General features: G+C 44.2%; 1 long non-coding RNA gene across 1 annotated transcript; it reads right to left on the bottom strand.

Moving 5' to 3' along the window:
- Window positions 1-1004: 1004 nt before the first annotated feature.
- LOC142475615 (uncharacterized) lies at window positions 1005-6172 on the bottom strand. The gene is made up of 4 exons (XR_012791046.1): window positions 6045-6172; window positions 4568-4687; window positions 2316-2419; window positions 1005-1083 (listed from the first exon to the last, which is right to left on the bottom strand). It is a non-coding gene; the product is annotated as an uncharacterized LOC142475615 (long non-coding RNA).
- Between the last annotated feature and the right edge of the window lie 1984 nt (window positions 6173-8156).

Below are 8156 nucleotides of genomic sequence, written 5' to 3'. Positions count from 1 at the left end.
AGTGGGACAGGTAAGATGGGGTGAGGGGAATGACTGATTGTGAATGATGAGAGCAGAAGAGGTCATGTACAACTAGAGCCTTGTTAGTCAGAGAACGGACATTCCAGAGGGCATAGGAGAAGGGAAGAGAAAAGTAAGGAAAGGAATGTGGATTACATTAGATAGGTTAACACTCTTAGCAGGGAGGCAGAGGCAGGGAGACCCGATGTGTATATGAGCAGGTTCAAGATTATAAGAGATATCCCACACATCAGCAAACATAGAAGGAGACACAGAGATAGGTGTAGAGAGAGCCAGAGATAGCTCTATGTAGAGAGAGAGGGACGTAGAGAGAATGAGACAGATAGGCGCAGAGAGAGGGGGCGCAGAGAGAGGGGGCGCAGAAAGAGGGGGCGCAGAGAGAGAGGGGGCGCAGAGAGAGAGGGGGCGCAGAGAGAGAGGGGGCGCAGAGAGAGAGGGGGCGCAGAGAGAGAGGGGGCGCAGAGAGAGAGGGGGCGCAGAGAGAGAGGGGGCGCAGAGAGAGAGGGGGCGCAGAGAGAGAGGGGTGCAGAGAGAGAGGGGTGCAGAGAGAGAGGGGGCGCAGAGAGAGGGGGCGCAGAGAATAGGATGTACATGAGTGCTTTTCATTGAGCAGTGCAGAAATAGCTGCAATAGAGGTCTGTACAAATGGTGCAGTGTGTAGACACATGCAAAGGTAGGGGAAGGAAAGAGGAGAACATGTGGATAAAAGCAGGAGTGTGGAAGTTAGAGAAATTAGAAAAGTTTAACAGAGGAGTGAGGAAACAGCAAGCAGAGAGAACAAGAGAGAGGTTACATTGGGATGACGTTCTGTGGTAGAGAGAAAATGCTAGGAGAGAGCTTTCAAATATTAGAGGACATGACTTGAGGGAGCAAATGTATAAATCAAAACCTGAGGGGGAGGTATAGCACGAAAGCTTGCACAGCAGATTATAGTCTTAAAGTTGCGTGTACCTGTCAGGGCATTCAAGAAGGTAAATTCTCACAAGTGCAGAGTTCATGATGAAATGCTGAATCCAGTTCCCCTCCAATTTAATTTTAATATAACTTATCCATTCTTCATTACTGCAAAAAGCAAACAAAACAAAACCACATTGCATTACTATTTTCAAAATGGATTGAATGGCATATTCAACAGTGACTGTGTGATGCCAATATTCCCCACTCACTCGTAGTGAAGCACTTATTGTACTAGTGTTGAAAGTAGGCCGGTAGAGTCAGGTACGCAGTACTGATAAAACAATAAGTGCGCGTCGTAAGTACCAGCTCCGCAACAGTGCGGGCATCACATTAGTGACGTGGATGAACATATATGGATAAGCCCATATTAAGGCATCACGTGACCAGAGCCGTCACTGACTGGGTATACGTAAAGACGCAGGGAGATGCAAGGAAAGGGAGGGAGAGAGACAGGGAGAAGATGGGAAACGGAGGGAGGCACGGATGGAGAGAGGGAGTTCTTCCGAGCTTCTGCTGGCCTCTCTCTTTCACTGGTGCATGCCGGGAGCTGGTCCCAACATCCACAAAGTGTGTGTGTATTATTGGTTGTATTTTATGGGGGTAGGAGGGTAGTGTGTATATTGTGTGTGTGGGAGTATTATATTGTGTGTAGAGGTGCAGAGGAGAGTACTAGATTGTGTATCTTGTGTAAGGGTGTTGTGTATATTGTGTTTGGAGCTATAATATTATTGGAGAGATTAGTATTGAGGAGGTATTATAGTGTGTATTGTGGGGAGTATTAGTGTGTGTATTGTTTGTGGGTGACAGATGCTGGGGTATGCAGCAATCCCTGCACTGAGGTCCGAGGCGGCTCTGCATCGCTCGCACGCACTGTGGATGACCAAGCATGTGCCCATGATAATCATGGCCTTAGAGGGATGAGTGTGTCAGAGCCTAGAAGGGGCATATAAATATATAATGGAGGAGGGAGGAGGGAGGAGGAGGAGATGATAGCATTGTAAAAGTTAACAAGATAGTTAGTTTAAGCAGAAAGTGAGGAGAGGTTAGAGATAAGGGTAGATGTCAGAGGAGAGAGTTCAATTAAGCTGAGGTATCGAGTAGGACAGGGGTGAGGGGAATGAGAAGTGGTGGATGATGAGAGCAGAAGAGGTCATGTACAAATAGACCTTGTTAGTCAGAGAGCAGACATTCCAGAGGGCACGTGAGAAGTGAAGAGTAAAGTGAGACATGGAATGTGGATTACATTAGATGGGTTAATACGCTTAGCAGGGAGGTGGAGAGAGAGAGGCAAGAGGCAGAGAGTGGTGTAGGGGTTGAGGAAGAGATGTTGCATGTACCTTATCAGAACATTAAAGAACATCAATTCACACTGGTGCAGAGTTGATGATGATTCCAGTTCACCTCCAATTCAATTTTAACAGAACTTTTTCATTCTTCATTACTGCAAAAAAAAAAGTATAAAACATTGCATTACTATTTTCAAAATGGATTGAATTCCCCCAACAATAACTATGTGTTACCAATATATCCCTCTCAGTCCCACTGCAGCACATACTGTACCAGTGTGAAAGTAGGAAGGTACACAGTAACGGTAAAACAATACGTGCCGGTACTATGCACCATATGAATTATAAGGGGATGTAAATCTCCCAGTCTCTCTCCATATCCGCAACAGAGTGGGCTCCGGTCAGTGGCATGGATGCCCATGTATGGATATGCTCATATTTGGGCATCCCATGTCACTGACCGGAGCCGGCTCTGAGTATAGGGATATATGCGGAGACGCAGAGGTGCAAGGAAATGGGAGGAGGCACGGTGAGAAACAGGGAGAGACCACAGGAAGATAGAGGGCAACAACTTCCACAAGGTACATGTATGTGTATAATTGTTTGTATTTTGTGCAGAGGGGGTAATTTCAGATAAAATACAATTCTCCACCCTCTACGAAACAATTCCACTTTGTTCAGTAAGCCAGAAAGTCTTGGTCCCATGGGGACTGAATTTTAATGCAAATAAGGTCCTTAATACACAAGTAAAGAATATAGTTACTTATTCTCTACTGTAAGAAGTGCCACATTGCCCACTATTTGGGTCCTGTGCCCAGATTGTGACCATGCATGGCAGAGGTGAGATTCCACCAACACCAATTTGCTACACTCTCCAAGAGAGATAATTGTGGTCAGAGGTGGAACTAGGGGAGGGGGTGAGCAGGGTCACTGCCCAGGGAGTAACCTGACAGGGGGCACGGAAATCTCATTTAGTGCATATGGTGCGGCACTGCATTGATTGACCGGTCAATCTGCACTGCTGCCTGTCACAGTGACATCATGATCGGGCACTGTGATCAGCTATAGCACTGACCCAGGTGAGATAGTTCAGCACTTTACAAGGAGGGAACAGATGTTGTGGGTGACAGATGCTGGGGGTAGGCCAAGACTGTTGGCCAGAGTAACGTGGAGACTTACTGCACTCTGCATGCCCATCCTCTCCCTGACATCAGGGGAAGGAAGTGGCCCTGGGGTGTGTGTAGGTATGCCAGATGTCAGTGTATGCATAAGTAAGTATGTCTGTGTAGTGGGAGGTGTAGGGGCGTTAAGCTGGAGGACTTAAAACAGGCACACATCTCACTTCGCTGCGGACAATTTCCCTTTGCATAAGATTCTTGTGATTATGTCAATGATGATCAATAACTGCATCATAACACAGCTGCTCTATACAGAAGATGTACTTGCTATCAATGGTCATGGAGGTAATACGTCACACAATGTACAGATATAGCAAGGATTATTTCTTCCTCTGGTGCATTATGGCATTATGATGGGAAATGTTGTGAGATTCTGCATTATCAGCATCACTGAATCTTTTGGAAATTAAGTGATATTCTATGTTTTAATGCAATATTATGGATGATCAGCCGGTAAAATAATAAAAGCTTTCTGTATCTGTAGCCATGCTCTACCCATGATGTGCTGAATCAATGACTGCAGAGAGATTCAGAGTGGTAAACATGACTGGAACGCATCTCTAAATAATGGGCAGCAAAGCAGTGCAGAATAGGAGGTGAAAGTATTTAAAATGGAAGACCCTTAGCAGCTGTGTGGGGAGTAGACAGTACAGACTGACCAAGTAAATGGTAAAAGGAGTAACTTCAACATTACTTGGCTTTGTTCTCCACATTGAAGCTTTCCTCCTCTTTACATCACTAATACTGATGCCATGTGTAACCTGTACTGAGAGTTATATAATCTACTGGCCGAGATGAAACCATGTGATGCAAACAGGATCCATCCCACTCCAGATTCATAGAATTGAACCACCTCAACCTTTCATAACAATCACATAGAACTGCAGCTGTGCGCTACTGCACATGTTCTTGTTATGAATGGTAGTAGATGTGGTCCTTGGGTCTTTACTTCATACTGTAGCCACACTCTACTCATGATGTATTGAATCAATGAAAACTTGCATGGTTCAGATCACAGGAAGGGGTAGAGTAGAGATGAAAATGTTCAATGTGAAACCCGTAGCAGCCGGATTGTGTGGAGTCAATAAAACGACAAATACTAAATGGTAAATGAGAAATATACACATTGCTTATCTGTCTCTGTGTAGTAATTTTCATTCTGTTCAACTGTCCTTCAAATTTTCTCTTTTGCAAGAAAAGGAACACATGGCTTCAATATTCACTTCTGTTCTGCAGTCATCCCTCCTGAAATAAAAGTTAAGCATTGCATTGTTATTATGATAATACATACAATAAACCTTGCTCCAAACCATTTGATGCAAAGCAAATCCACCTCCCACCCACAGCTGTGCTCCGTCTAGAGCATGCATGTCAAACTCCAGTCCTCGAGGGTCCCAAACAGGCCAGGTTTTCAGTAGGGATATCCTGAAAACCTGGCCTGTTTGCTGCCCTCGAGGACTGGAGTTTGACATCCTTGTTCTTGAGCTTCTACCACGCAAGTCATCCATGTGAGTGACACTGTACTGCAGTCCTGGTCTGCACACAATCTACTGAATCAATGACATCACACTGTAAAGGCAATCTACAAGATGTATTAGTTGTCCACACTTCCGAAATGTTACTTTTATGTCCAAATCACTTATTCCCATGACCTGATATTTGTATTTGTTATTTATAGGATTTTCACATGTATTACTACTGTGAAACGCTATATACATTAATAGTGCTATATAAATAAATACATACACATTTATATATAATAATAATAACAGCATGTTCTTTTAAAGCGCTGCTAGTTTTACGTAGCGCTATACAGAGACATTTTGCAGACACAAGTCCCTGCCCCATAGAGCTTACAATCTATGACATTGGTGCCTGAGGCACAGAGGATATGAAGTGACTTGCCCAAGGTCACACACACACAAATATATATACATAAATATATACATATATATACACACACACACACACACACACACACACACACACACACACACACATATATATATGAAAACTAACACAGAAAAAAAGAATCCCCTGAATAGCACTCTAACATACACAAATTGTATCAATAAAGGTTTATTAATCACATACACATAAATGGTTAAAATGAGGAGCAGTGGTGACCTACAAAGCTGTTATAAACTGAACCTTAAGGTGTGGGGAAAAATGCTACACTGCAGTAATAAGTACAAAGTATGTAAATAAAGTGTAGAGGCAAGAAATATATGGAAATGAGAACACTCAGACCGGCCGGTCAAGTACTACCTAAGTTGAAGCCCCCTGTGTGAAGTGCTTGTATGAAACTAGTGTATAACTAACAAGCAAATGCTTGTCCGGGGGCTTAACATATAGACAGTTGATAGATGTATTTGAAGTTGCATATTCTGTGCCGTGGATTAATCAGTATACTGAAAGCAACTGAAGATGGTACAGTAGCTGTGATAGGTTGGCCTCATAGCTCCTCCTTCAATGGAGGACTCGGCTCACGGAGCACTTAAATCCCTAAATGCCCACAGAAAAAAATAAGCATGCAGTACTTAAAGTGAAAGTAAAATGAGAAATGAAATAAAATAAACACACACATTGAAAAATCACTCACCCGACTGAGAGCGCCTTCTACAGAGCGCTGTACCACTGCTCAGCTAGCAGCTAAAACGGTCTCATTTTCCCACCATTGAAGTTTACACATGTCCACGCCCCACTCTAACAAGACGCTGTGTACGGAAGCTCGCAGGAGACAAACTAGTGAGAGAAGGTGTAGCTGCTAGCCACACTCCACGAGGTGCATTGTGGGAAATGTAGTTCTTTGCCTGCTAGCTTCTCTGACTGGTTACTGATCAGGTGATGTCACTAGGGGCGGGATTAGTGTGTTGCAATGTAACGGCCCGGCTGTATGATTGTCACAGAAGGGGGGAGCCTGAGAATGTCACGGATTTAATTACACATGTAATGATGTAATAACACAGCCATGAACTAAGCCAGTATACATATGGTCATGTGATATTTATAATGCATTTATTAACATTATTGTGTGGATTTGGGCTGAATTAAACTTGTATGGGATTGTCACTTTAATATCACAGTACCACTACTGTTTTAACACTTATAATGACCTCCTGATTACAGATTATTAGGGACAGACTTAAAAAGGCCTGTGTAAATATTTATTATAGAGTGGCCTCTTTACTTTATAATATCAGGGAGTATCAGACAGGCCTGTGTTTATTTTTAATATACATTAGGGTGACCTGACTCCAGATTATTGGCCTTTCCCTCTGACAAATGCATATTTTCCTATACTGTGTTAATTTTGTTAGAACAAAATAAATATTCATGCGCTAAATGACAGTACCAGTGTGAGTCCCAATAAGAAGTAGTGAGGTAAAAAACCATGGTACCAGCAACATATGTAACTGATGGGGAGGGTGCTAAAATATATGGAGTGTGGCGTCCTGATTGCTAAATGAGGTGTATTATATCATAAGTGCATATAACAATATCCCTCATAGCAATCTATTAAGAACCAACAAGAACTAGGTAGCACAATAATCAGTGCTGCAGTTATAGCCTAATAATAAGTATATATATATATATATATATATATATATATATATATACAGTGTTCGACAAACCTATACATTTGCTCGCCCCGGGCGAGTGGATTTAACCCCCGGGCGAGTAAATATTGGCCCAAGCAGCACACGTTTGGTACTAGGTGGCGAGTAGATTTTTTTGTGTGGCGAGTAGATTTTTTGGTGATTTGTCAACCACTGTATATATATATATATATATATATATATACTGCTGCGGCCAAGTTTATTCGAGCATTTGCCCGTTCTTGGCCGCAGCAGTAGCCTGGCGCGCGCCCGAGAGTGACGGGCGCGCGCCGAAGCAGCGGAAGAGCGCCCTCCGATCGGGGCGCTCTCCCTACCGCTGCCGGGTCCGCCGGGTCCCCCGGAACCCCCTGCCGCTGTCCCGCGATCGCGGGACACCAGGGCTCCCTCGGGGAGCCCCTGGACGCGAGTGCAGGGGGCGCACGCTCCCGAAGACACGTGACCGCGCGTCTATGACGCGCGGCACGCCGAGGGGCGGCCACTAGCAAGCCGGGAAATCTCCCGGCTTGCGGTACCGGCCACACTCGAATAAAGTGTGTCGGTACTATATATATATATATATATATATATATATATATATATATATATATATGTAACCCATATTCCCCCACCCAATCGCAGATAGGGTGCATGTGAGGGGAGCTATATGTATTACCCAGTGTGGTGCTTTACCTGTGAGGCTCACAGGAGGCCTGAGCCTCCGCCAATGAGAGCCTGGGGTGTATCCTCCTGAACAATACTATATGGTGCAGCGCCTCCACCTGTGATGGCTCCAAGCAGAGCGGGAGTTGTTCCTCACAGGACAATAATATAATATCACGCACACAGCATATAAAAGAACAGTGACTTTTCTAACAGTAACATAACTATGCATGTCATACATTAAGTGTCTCTCTTCTAGGAGACACAGTAACTCACGTGTCTCGCAGGATGCAACCCCTCACCGTGTACCCACACCATGTCCAACTCCCCACACCACAACCCCACCCCCAAAGTAAGGTATGTGTGTGTGTGACTGCACAGCCACTATGTACTGATTTATAGTTGGTGCACTTATGGATGTTACCTGCCGAGCGCTCCAGCGCTAGGACCTGCAA

This window comes from Ascaphus truei, unplaced genomic scaffold, assembly GCF_040206685.1.
Source record: "Ascaphus truei isolate aAscTru1 unplaced genomic scaffold, aAscTru1.hap1 HAP1_SCAFFOLD_1288, whole genome shotgun sequence".
Lineage (NCBI taxonomy): Eukaryota > Metazoa > Chordata > Amphibia > Anura > Ascaphidae > Ascaphus > Ascaphus truei.
The sequence above is the reverse complement of the archived record's forward strand: the minus strand, read 5'-3'. Positions and strand labels throughout refer to the sequence as shown.